At 40.7% G+C, this 12,859-nt stretch overlaps 1 protein-coding gene and 1 long non-coding RNA gene across 9 annotated transcripts in view; one reads left to right on the top strand and one right to left on the bottom strand.

Annotated features, from left to right (window-relative positions):
• Ccdc192 (coiled-coil domain containing 192) overlaps nucleotides 1–12,859 on the bottom strand; it is a 197,326-nt gene that overhangs the window by 176,692 nt on the left and 7,775 nt on the right. The window lies entirely within an intron of this gene.
• Nucleotides 1,979–9,015, top strand: 4930511M06Rik (RIKEN cDNA 4930511M06 gene). 3 transcript variants are annotated; one of them, NR_027945.1, is made up of 4 exons: nucleotides 2,509–2,629; nucleotides 5,140–5,292; nucleotides 6,001–6,097; nucleotides 8,511–9,015. It is a non-coding gene; the product is annotated as an RIKEN cDNA 4930511M06 gene (long non-coding RNA). The 3 variants fall into 3 exon arrangements; NR_015494.1 differs by lacking the exons at nucleotides 2,509–2,629; nucleotides 8,511–9,015 and adding an exon at nucleotides 1,979–2,269 and having other exon boundaries at nucleotides 6,001–8,362; NR_027944.1 differs by lacking the exons at nucleotides 2,509–2,629; nucleotides 5,140–5,292; nucleotides 8,511–9,015 and adding an exon at nucleotides 1,981–2,269 and having other exon boundaries at nucleotides 6,001–8,362.

Below are 12,859 nucleotides of genomic sequence, written 5' to 3'. Positions count from 1 at the left end.
TTGAAGGTGATCAGGGAGAGTTATCTGGGAAGCTTGGAGGGAAGAAAGGGAAGGGGGTAATATATATTATAGTATGAAAAAATTAACAAGAAAATAAAATACTATAAAAAAATTAAACCAGTAAGTGGCCACTTTAACCCGCCCTCAGATATTCTAGTTAGATCTCAAGTAACACCTTGTACAACAGTGTGTGTGTAGGGGGCAATGGACCATGAAAAGTACACACCTCCCATACCTTACATTCCCACAAAAAGGATGTGGCTGCCAGGCCACCTGGATTCACCTTACGTTATATTAGGTCTGCTTCAAGGTCTCCTCTGTGCTCTAACACAAAATGTGCTCTGCCATTTTGATTTATAAACCTCATGACCTTTTTAAAGTATTTGACGAATTTTTTAATCCTAAGTCCACACACTTGAATCAATAGATATAGGTATAGATATATAGATATACTTTTGCATATAACTTTATGATGAGTTCCATCTGCAACTTCAGAATTAATTAGGAAGGCTGTGTTTAGAAGAGATGTGATATTCTGGGTACTTTTATTTTTATTATAAAATAAAATACAAATTCTGGACAGACATTCTCACTATGCTCTTCCTGCCTCTGTTATAAATTACGAAAGTAAGTAAACAAATAATCTTTTCTTCGACAGGAAATGGCTCAAAAATCAAAAGAAGAAAATAATTTTCTCTTTCTGTTCAGTAAACAGCACACTTTCCAAACCAAACTTGGTCTTTAAAACTAAAAGCTTACCAATCACCCATGACAACCCACCTTGTTGCCTACAGACTGAAGATATTTCTAGTGAGAATATGTTTACTCCTCAATGAAAAGCAGGGAACTAGAACAAAGCAGGGCAACCCTGTGAGTGAAAGGTAATTTTATTTCCTTAGAATATAAAGGACACAGAGAGAAACGGGGACTTGTTAAATGGGTATGGAATTTCAACGTTGTATGCTGAAGAATTTCAGGAAACTTGCAACAGTGTGAGGTATGATTAACAACGAAGAACTAGTGGATTCAAAAATAATCTCAGTGGTAAAATCTGTATGTATTTTAACATAGTTCAAGAGGAAAATGAAAACAGTCCTATATGACCAGCCTGTAAAACATACATCATGAGAAGAAATCTGTATTACAATAAATTCAACTCTCCTATACTTACTTTAAATGACTGTTGTGAGAGTCAAGTAGAAAAAAAGAAGATAAAACACAATAAAAACTATAGAAGAAGAGATAATTTTTATAAAAAGCCCAAGGAGCCTGCTTTCTGGGAAAAAGGGGAATTTTTATTTTTCTAATTAAAATTAAGAAAAACATATCATTTGATTTAAACAATTAAATATTTGGGGACAGCATCTTTTTCATACGCCACACAGAAGTTCAGATAGAGTACTTGGGCATATCAATCAGCAATCATTCCACTACTAAATATCCCGATTTGAGGAAACAGACATGCAGACAGGAAGGACAGTTGTATACTTGAGGTGATACAACTGTGTTGCCCGAGATGACTGTGGTTTCCCAGTTACTGTTGCTATGTAAAGCATCGCTACATTCTGCATACTGACTGTTCAGAGCGGTGACTAATGTGTTTCTGCCCCGGATGCTTAGATTATGAATGCATACACATTAAAAAAATGTTCAAAACAGTGAGCTGCAGGGATAAGACCTTCGATACTCCAACAAGGTTGTTCCCCAAACCTAGCAGGGAAATCCTTAGCTGAACTTGCTGTCTAATGAGAAAGTTTCCCCTGCAAGTCTGGCATCTGCACAGACTATTTTTAACGAAGATCAGAAGGAGAGATGGGTTATGCACCCTTTTGTATCAGATAAAAGCAGGGCAATAATTTCCATAGTACATTCCAGACGGATAAGGCAGGCAGAGGGCAGGCGCATGCGCTCAGCTTCTTTTTTTTTTTTTCCCCTGTAAATTTCCATTTCTTTTAAGGTCTCCCAGTCAACTACTTCTAAGAGGCAGGCAGTGTCCTAACAGGAGGTATAGCACGCACAACAGCAGCTACTCAGTGAGGCTCAGATCCTTCACCTGTGAAAGGAGCTATAGCGTCCATTCAACTTTAGCTCCACGTGGCCATCTGCCCGGCTGCTCTGCGGCCTTTGGTCTCTGCGTTTGCAGTTTCTTGTCTTACTAATTCTAGGTCTCTAGTGTAGAAGTTAAGAACTCTTAACTTTCCTTGGCTGCCAAGGCGCAGGCAGGCGACTTGGACTCTACCAGTCAGACACATCACCTTGAGACTCCAGGGTAGGTGGCTGTGATGTGAAAAGACCCCAGGTAGACTAGAAGTTGGCTGGGTAGGCAGTGAGGGTGGGGGTGGGGGTGGGGGTGGGGGTGGGGGTGGGGGTGGGGGTGGGGGTGGGGGTGGGGGTGGGGGTGGGGGTGGGGCTGCTTCCAGAAGCTGCAGTGACATCAGAATTGCAGGTGTATTTCACACTCAGGTAAAGTGACAAGCAATGCTTGGGTCCCAGCCTAATGGCAGCAGCCACAAGCTTGCCACCAGACCCGACTCTCCTGACGAACCCGTGGAACACCTGTAACCTTCAATAACCCGTTTTTCTCTCCATTATAATGAGAAGGGGCCTATTGATTGATTCCAAAGATAAGGTGACTAACGTCAGGGATTTGAAACGGGGGTCACTTATTTGTGTAACCTTAAGTGAGTAATTGATTATTTGACATCTCGTTTCCCCATCCCTGAAAACTCCAGGCAAGGGCTTGCATGATGACCCACAGCTACAGTAAAGAAGATGGTAACCGTTAACAGAAAAAGCTCTGACGATTGTCTTTCTCTAGTGTAGCTTCTGGGAGCGCACAGCTCTGGGAGAGGCTGGGAGAAGATTGTAATGGCCACAGATTCTCAGAAAGTGGCGACCTTGACACCCGGGGCCTACCGGATCTGACTCTCCCCAGACAGCAAAGACAAAGAACAATTTAAGAGCAAATACTTAGAACTGCAGATAGGAAGACGTAGCCTGTCTCTTCTTCTCCTGCCAGCCAGTTAGAGTCTCACCCAGTTTTTTGTTTTGCCTCTTTTTTTTTTTTTTTCTTGACACGCTCTGCGGGCCTTCTAAGGTCAGGAAGGGAAGAGTCAGTGAACAGTGGCGCAGGGCCAAAGGAGCAAGGTTTTTCAGGAAACTTTGCAGAGACAACTTGGGAAAAGCTATCGGGTGAGATGGAAATGCATGCACAAGGAGAGGAAGAAATGTTATTTTAAAGAGAAACTTTGGCATCCTCCTCACTCCCTCTGTTGCTCTTTAATTAACATGATGTCAGCTTTTCTGTGTCAAAGAGTTCAATGGTCCCAATTAGAACTTTGTTTCTTTTTTTGAACAGTTACATTTGTAAAAACTGAGGTTTTATGACTCAGCAGTATTACAAAGAACAGAGCTTCCATGTATTTGTTTAAAAAAAAAAACGAAGTTAATTCTGTCTTGCAGTTTTTTATAACAGGACCTTTGGGGTTTTGTTTTGTCTTGTTTTGTTTTGTTTTGATTTAAGATAATTAGGAATCTTAGTGAACTTACTTTTTCTGTGTTTGGAGGCATTTTGCTCTTTGGTCATCCTAAGAATTATTTTATATCATTGTTAATTATTAAAAAAATATTCCAGAGGAATTTCCTTCTGGTGTTCTGTGCTCTGGAACCCACAGGGGTAGCCAGATGCAGATAGGACAGACCTGAGTAGGGCTGTGGTGGGAAGGTGGCCAGTGGTTAGTGCTTATGGTGGCAGTGGTGGCTCAGGAACTGGTTAGAAATGAAAGCCACAGTGAAATCAAAGTAGACTGTTAGGAGAATGTAATGGACAGAGAGGAGAAAGCCAAGGGTGGCTCCGAGGGTCTTAATGCCATGTCTGTCAGGCTGTTATCTTCTGGGGTCATGGATTTATTATAAAAAGACAGCACCCATCAAACAGGAACTGTAAAAACCACACTGAGCAGGCCATGTCCTTTTGCTGAGAACAAAACCAAGGTCAATTTAGGTCTCTCTGCACATGCTAGCACAAGAATGTGTGTATTTTATCACTACACTAAAGAGCTCCGCCATTCCTCGGATCCCAATTGCTGCTGGAAGTGCACTCAAACTGCTGGTGGCAGCGAATTGCCAAGATTGTTATATAAAATAAATCGTTAAGAACCGGTTCCTTTTTTCAGTACTAAACACTTGGAGCTCAGTTATTTTTCATGTATACAGCACCTTGCCTGCCTGCATTTAAACTATGACACCAACTGTAGAGCAGATCGTCTGTGTTCTATCGACAAATGAAGGGCATCTCACAAGTTTGAGGAATAAACAATCATGCTACATTGCCTGGGTTTTGCCGTATCCTTTGGATGTGACTTTTAAAATTAGTGACACAGCAAATACAGAAATGTAAGCCCGAATGAACGTGGTCTACAGGTAAAGACAAGGACTAAGTATTTCTATGTTTTTAGTAAAAAAAAAAAAATAGCTTTGGTCTGAAGGACTTGTGGTTCTTGCAGAGCACTGGTGTTCTTCAGTTCCCCGAACTCCCACGGTGGTCCACAGCCATGTGTAACTCCACTTCAGGAGATCTGACATCCTCTTCTGAGCTGTGCAGGCACCAGGCATACATGCATGCATACATACATACATACACATACATACATTCAAATAGAGAAACATTCATACATATAAAATAAAATAAATAAAGCTAAGAGTTTTTTAAAAGTATCAGTCTGATCTTACAGCCATTACATTGCATTACTAGAGTTGTGTAAACAATCACACGGAAAACACCTTTAAATGTAGCCAAACATTGGTTTTTATAACACAAGGAATAAGAGTTGAAATTGCTGGTGTGCTTTTGATGAACTGCAGCATCGTGTAAGTATATCTTCTGCATTGTTTATTGCTACAATTTAAGAATGTTATTTAAAAGCAATTTTGGAAGATTACCAGGTACAACTTTTGGGGAAAGTAACTGGTTGATCTGTAGCCAGATGGTCCTCAAATAAAAGAGATGACTTTAAAAATATACCAAGGGGAAACTGAAACACAGATGGCAGAGAAGTCTAGACAGGCAATTCATAGAAATGAGCTTAAAGCTATCTGTCAGTTCCTCTCTGCTACTACAGTGTGTTGCATCTCCTCCAGGAAGGGATTAAAGCGGTGACGTCATTCTCCTGGTCCGTTTCGGCTTTCACTGCACAGTGAAAAGTCCTGGTTTCCTTAGCTCTGCACAGAAGAGAACTGACCCAGAGGAAACAGTTCCAACTTTTTCAACAACCCAGAGGATGAATGTAGAAGGTAGAGGTCACCTGACACCAGTCAGCGCTTCCCAACAGATGCGACCAACCACAGGCAACTCTTCAGTTCATGAAACTGTTCAGTGAGAACCAGGATGTGTTGTAAATAGAAAACACACAGCAGGTTCTGTTAACTTAGTCCATTATATAAGAATATAATTTATCTCACTAATATTTTTATACTATGTGTTGAAAATGAAAAGAGTTTGGCTATATTAAGTTAAATTAAGATGGATCATGTATTAAAATTAAGCTTTTAGAGCTTTAGGTTGGAATTTTAGGTTTATTAGGAAATTTAAAATAGAAGAGTTTAAATTTCATGAGCAGCTTATAGTTTGTTTCGACTGGGTGGTGTTGTGCTTAGAAACTAACAGTGAAAGTAGAATCAGTCATATAAGTGAAATAGACACTGAGTGTGCAGATCACAGTTTTCGATGGATATCCTTAACTCATGAATCAATAAGCGAGCAACATGGCTCTAAAACCAAAACAAAATAAACAAAGAAGGGCACTCTCACACATAACAAATGACATTCCATGCTGTCTGGGGACAAGAACATAGACTTTTCTGTTTTGCCAGGAGAGTGGATAATAGAATTCTCCCATCTTTGATAATGTGTGTAAGCCAAAAATTTCAAATGACACAAAGAGATGTTCTAAGCTTAAATTTTATTTTATAAAAGTATCTAATTTTTTCCTTTTAAAACAGAAATTGGTCTGGGAATGAGTGAAGAACAACTGGAAGAAAAAGAAGAAAGGCTGATCTGGCGCACGGAGAGAAAGGGTGATGGCTTCGCAGTTCCCCGGTAAGAGCCTGAGCGATCTGAAAGTCACCCACACGCACTGCACAGTTTACTTTCTTCCTTTGCTTTGAATCACAAACCAGTTCTGCCACTGGGACCCTTGACATCTCAGAAGGACATGTTGCACTTTAACAAAGAAAATCACTGTTAGCAACTTTCTCCAGATTTTTGACATGAACACTGGAGAAAACTCAGAACTCATGTTGAAGCCAGACTTACTCTCCACAGAAGAGAAGACCCTGTGGGATTCAGGTCATGGTCCCCAGAGACCTACTGCAAGAAGATGGTAAATAGGTCTGCCCCCTGCAGGAAGCCGACTTTTAGCAGAAAGCTGCTGTCATCTCTGAAGCCATCTCGGGCTATTTTCTTATAGGTGGAACTTTTCCACCCTGACGAGAGACTTGTTTTCCTAGCATGATGGTTTTGTTGTTGTTGTTGTTTGTTTTTGTTTTTTGTTTTTTGTTTGTTTTTTAGAACATGCCTAAATTTATTATTTAATACAAAAAAAACCAAACAAACCACAAAACAGCAACAGTTTCCATCATTATTTCCCTAACAACTTTCTGGGACACCATTATTGCCTGGACTGACACTATAGGTCTAGTAATCCACCAACAGGCAAATCTCAGCCCACCACAGCTGAACACACTCTGATATCTTGTTTTTCTCCTATACATCCCGGAGCTGTGGTTAAGTGTCTCCAGCTGCACTCCCCAGCAAGTACCCACAGGTGCCTTTTACTCGAGACTTGAGACATGAGACTTAAGCAGATAGACTGTGTTGTCTCCATTCTTCTTTGTGTCTCTTGCCCCTACATCCCCACTCTCTCTTTTGCAGACCCTGTTGACTGACCCATGGGCCAAGTCAGAAGGGTGTTTCAGATATATAGCAATTAAGGCAAGTTAACCCAGCAGAGCAATAAATAACAAACAGAACTTAATCCCACCAAATTCCATCAGATCCTTTAATTTATTTTTTTAATTAGGTATTTTCTTCATTTACATTTCAAATGCTATCCCAAAAGTCCTCCAGACCCTTCCCCTCCCCTCCCCTCCTACCCCTCCCACTTCTTGGCCCTGGCGTTCCCCCGTACTGAGGCATATAAAGTTTGCAAGACCAAGGGGCCTCTCTTCCCAATGATGGCCGACTAGGCCATCTTCTGATACATATGCAGCTAGAGACAAGAGCTCCGGGGTACTGGTTAGTTCATATTGTTGTTCCACCTATAGGGTTGCAGACCCCTTTAGCTCCTTGGGTACTTTCTCTAGCTCCTCCATTGGGGACCCTGTGTTCCATCCAATAGCTGACTGTGAGCATCTACTTCTGTGTTTGCCAGGCCTTAGCATAGCCTCACAAGAGACAACTATATCAGGGTCCTTTCAGCAAAATCTTGCTGGTGTATGCAATGGTGTCATCTTTGGAGGCTGATTATGGGATGGATCCCCGGGTATGGCAGTCTCTAGATGGTCGATCCTTTCGTCTCAGTTCCAAACTTTGTCCTGTAACTCCTTCCATGGGTGTTTTGTTCCCAATTCTAAGAGTGGGCAAAATGTCCACACTGGTCTTCGTTCTTCTTGAGTTTCATGTGTTTTGCAAATTGTATCTTGTATCTTGGGTATTCTAAGTTTCTGGGCTAATATCCACTTATCAGTGAGTACATATCATGTGAGTTCTTTTGTGATTGGGTTACTTCGCTCAGGATGATGCCCTCCAGGTCCATCCATTTGCCTAAGAATTTCATAAATTCATTCTTTTTAATAGCTGAGTAGTACTCCATTGTGTAATTTAAAAACAGCTTAATTTCCATTTGCATGAAGTTATGAATCAACCAATTAAATTTTATTTATTCCCTAAATGATGAGCACATTGGATCTAGGTATTCAATAACATAACACAGGTGAATATAATTCAGGTATTTATCAAGCATATTTAGTCTATAAGGCCAAGAACAAAATCTTGGGGGATAAAATTTAACTAATTGAATTTCCCATAGTATGCAGAAACTTGAAAATGTGAGTATGGACATTTAGAAAGTGGACTTCAGTACCATGAGGGTGGGAGCCTTGCAAAGAAAGTACAAGCTTGGTATCATCTCTCTGGGGATTCCCTGGAGCTGGAGGCATAGGGAGCCATGTGATGTGGGTGCTGGGAACCTAACCAGGTCCTCTGCAAAAGCAGCAGTTGTTAACTCTGAAGCCATCTCCCCTATCCCATATATAAAAATGTAATAGTTCAGGACACTATATTGCAATAAATGCCACAAATAATTTTTCTATTGCTTTTTTTTTGTTAACATTCCTCACTGCTCCTTAAATGGATTGATTTGGTAGAAGATGGTAATGTTTTTCTTTAGTGAGCTATGGAATTTTCAGAAACGAACTTATCTTGTCATCATCGTGTGTTCCCTCCTGCACAGCTCTGAGAAGAAAGTCAGCTCCGTGAAGGCAGCCACTAAGCAGCCCCTTCATTTCCTTAGCTCTCCAAGAGTACAGATAACGCAGCACATTAATCAGAATCAGCAAGCATACTTTAAAGTAACCAATTTTCTCTGAGAGCTGACCTAACATAAACATCTCAGCTATCATCGAGAGGTTCCGGAGCTGTTATCGCCAGCAGCTAGTTTCAATTTAACTAAAGTATTGAGATACATTATGCTTATGCCGATGTGCTCGGCTCTGCTGCAGAGGCTGAGGACAACCCTGTCCAAGCCTTCCCTTGAACTCTGTTATCCTTAAACTGTCTGCCTCGGGGCTCCCCAACTCTCACAACCTCTCATTGAGAGAGTGCAGTCACCAAAGGACCACTCATCCCTTGGTGGGGGGCAATGGTGGATAACTGTTCTAATGTTTTGGGAGGAGAGCCCCTCTTGAGAAAATCTTTACCAATTTTCAATTTTCATCAATTAAAGTGCGTTCCTCAAGTCAGATCAATTGATTATATGGTTCCCCAAAGACACCTCTCCTTTGCTCAGCCCCCTTCAGAAGAGAAGCCAGTTACACAGTCATGGGTAGGGTTTCCATTACTGTGAAGAGACATCATGGCCAAGGCAACTCTTATAAAGGACAATGTTTAACTGGGGCTGGCTTACAGGTTCAGAGGTTCAGTCCTTTATCACTAGGGGGTTCAGGGGAAGTATGGCAGCATCCAGCAGGCACGGTGCAGGAAGAGCTGAGAGTTCTACATCTTCAGTCAAATAAAGTCAAATAAAGCACAAACTGACTCTTGTGCACTGGGTGGAGCTTCAAAGCCCATTCCCACTGTGACACACTCCCTCCAACAAGGCCATACCTCCTAACAGAGCCACTCCCTATGGGACAAGCATATTCAAGCCACCGAATACATGGAATTGGATCTTACCTAAAATGTTAACGCCGGGAGTGGTGGTGCACTCTTTTAATCCTAGCACTCGGGAGGCAGAGGCAGAAAGATTTCTGAGTTTGAGGCCAGCCTGGTCTACAAAGTGAGTTCCAGGACAGCCAGGGCTATACAGAGAAACCCTGTCTCAAAAATACAAACAAACAAACAAACAAAAAACCAAACAAATTAAAATGTTAACATAGAAGAACCCACGGTCTCTAAGAAGCAGACATTTAAACTCTCCTACTTCTCGCCATACATCTGTCTCAGCATTGCCACTCTCACAGAAAACAACACATCAGCTTCACAACACTATGTGCTCTTTCCCTAACTGGTACCCACTGGATCTTTTTGCCATTTGAAGGGAACAAATAATGAAAAAAAGTCACAGGCACCTAATGGAACAATTTTGCAGACAATCAACTGCTTCCATTTATAAAGGTCCCTTGCTCCACTGAACCCTCCTGGGGGAATTCTGGAAAACATTCTATGTGTAAACAATCTGTTGCAGAGACACATGCTTTCTAAATCTCTTTGCCTATTGACATTTTTAAAAAATGAAAGAACGCATTTGCATGAAGACAGGGCCTTTTGTTTCTTATACATCTACTCTAACATAGAAATTAAAAATAAAATAGGTCAGCATTCCCAAAGGCCTAGGAAAGACCATTTCCTCTCGAGTTCTTTGTAGGACTTCATTTTAAACTAAGACTTTTTCACAGCCTTGACTCCCAAGTTAAACAGAAGGTATTATTAAAATGGGATGCTAATGAGAAAGCCAATGCTTTCCTTTTTTCTTTCCTTTTTGTCTCTCTATAGGATTTCTTTTCTTAAGTTCAATTCTGTTTCTAAAATCTTTTTGTGTTGAGTTAAAATACCTATTCATCCAAGCATTGTAGAAACATTTCCCAGGCTACGAAATTTAAATCCAGCCCTGGCCCACACACTCGCCTCACTTTATCGGATTTAAATTTCATAGCCTGAATTCTATACCGAATACATTTCTACAGCAATTTTTGATTTAGTAGAGCATAGAAAATGAGTATAATTTTCTCTAGAAGGAGAGCTTTTTGTGTGTGTGTGTGTTATTTGTGATTTTTAAGGAATTCTTGGAAAGCTCTCATTGTATCTATTTATGATACAGTTGTATATGACGTAATGACCCTATTCTACATAGATTTAGCACACATGTAGAGCATTAACCCTCTGCTAGCTTGTTTTCCTGTTGCTGTGATAAAACATTGACCAGGACCACCCTGGGGAGGAGAAGGTTCATTCGGCTTACACATCTCTCAGTCCTAGGTCCCTCCGTGAAGGGAGCCAGAGATGAGCACATTGAAGCAAGGAACTAGAGTCTAGGCCCTAAAGGCAGGAACTCAGACACAGACCACAGAGGAGCGCCGTTTACTCTTTGCTCAGCTCCCTTTCTTAAAATAACACATGGCTGACCACCACCTGTTCAGAAGGACTCTGCTGACAGTGAACAGGGCCCTCTCACAAGCCATCCCATCAATCATTAGTCAAGAAAACGCCCCACAGCCACGCCCACAGGCCAATCTGATGGAGACAACCCCTCAGTTGAGGATCCTCTTTTTCAGGTAACTCTAATTTGAGCCCTAAAAAACAAAAACAAGCAAACAAACAACAACAAAAACTCAGACCTTACAAATACTCCCTCTCCCTGCATATTTGCATTTTTTTGGTGTGGAAAAAGTATTTTAGATGGAATATAATAATATCACTCCATCTTATTTAATGAAATATCTTACTTGCTTTTACAAAGAAAAGCATTTACAAAGCTATTCACTAAAACACAGCTTTCAGTCAAATGAACTCAAAATGGATCTTAGACCTAATTATAAAGCCCAAAAGTATGAAACTCTTAGACAAAATCTTGGGAAAAAATATCTGTGTCCTAGGGCAAAGCTTTCTTAGATGCAAAAGCATGAGCCGTGAAAGTAGCCCTGATTAAATTAGACTTCACCAAACTGAAAACGTCTGCTCTCTTCAAAATACCGTTAGTTGAACAAAGGGAACAAACCAAGACAGAAGAAAGTGATGTCAGAATGACTAGATACAAAAAAAAAATAAAAAGATGACTTTAACCCCCAAATCTATTTTCAAAAGAACTCTCGATACCAAATAATAAGAAACAAGCACTAGAACACGCTAGTGAACAAAACGTGTAAGTATCAGAAAAAAAGGTGACAGATAATTGTATAAAATACTTGGTAATATTTGTCATGTAAGGAAATGCAGATTATAATTATAATATCAGGAAAATAAATAAAATTAAAAGGGCGCTCTTTATCAGGCTTGGAAATGATGTATAGGGAGTGAAATTTCTCATGCCTCTGAAAAAGGTGCAAAGATGCCAAGGACCACTTTGTAAAACAATTTAGCAATTAAATAGATAAATCAGAGCTACATCATACAACTCAACCATTCCACCCCAAGGTATTTACACAAGACGGCAAAAAGAATCATTCCCGTACAAGGACTGGAACACTTAATCATATGATTCAACCAGTCCAGTCCTCGGAGTTTACCCAAAAGAAATGAAACCTTATGTGCATACAAAGACCCAACCAGGAACGCCCCCAGGCTCATTTGGAAGACCCCCAAACCTGAAAATAACCTGAACGTTAGTCAACAGAGAAAAAGATAGTCACAGATGTGCACCCCAGACAAAGGAATCTGACTCCACAGTGAGAACGAACTGCGGACATACTGAAATGTAAGTGGACTTTTATTTTTTGTCTGAGTCATAAAGGCTGATGCAACAGGTACCAACTTCCTGGCTCCCTGAATTTGAAGCTCAGGGAAAGGCTGGAGGGCTGTGTTTGGGGTGGGGGTGGGGTATTCCACTGGACACAGAATTTTAGGAGTGATGGATAGCTCTATTATACTAATGGAGAGGATGGCTTCCCATGGCTAATTGTGTATCAGAGCTTGTGTACTTGACTCAGGACTCTGGAAGAGAAGCTGGAAGACAGGCAGGCAGGAAGGAGTCAGGCAGAGCACACGTTCTGAGTAAGCACCCTTTCCTTATCAAAGTGGTGACCTCTGAAGTCTAACCTAACTTCTAGAACCCCAGCAATCTTTCTATTTAAAGATACATAGAAATGCAGGTCTGGGTTACTCTCATTTGAAGAATGAAAGGGTCTTGAAATCCCTTGAAATTCTCCTTTAAAGTGCAGTAGCCTGTTAACATCTTGATTCATTAATGATTTGAACTTCTGCTCATCAAAGGGAGGAAATGTATGTATGTATGTATATATATATATATATATATATATATATATATATATATGCCCCATCTTAGAATGTGAAAATGTGGAGAGAGAGTAAATCTGGCCCTCAGACCTGCTGCTACAGGAAGAGCAGAGCCAAAGACATCACATGACT

The sequence above is a fragment of the Mus musculus genome, chromosome 18 (genome assembly GCF_000001635.26).
Source record: "Mus musculus strain C57BL/6J chromosome 18, GRCm38.p6 C57BL/6J".
Classification (NCBI taxonomy): domain Eukaryota; kingdom Metazoa; phylum Chordata; class Mammalia; order Rodentia; family Muridae; genus Mus; species Mus musculus.
Note: the sequence above shows the minus strand (reverse complement) of the source record. Positions and strands in the feature narration are given on the sequence as shown.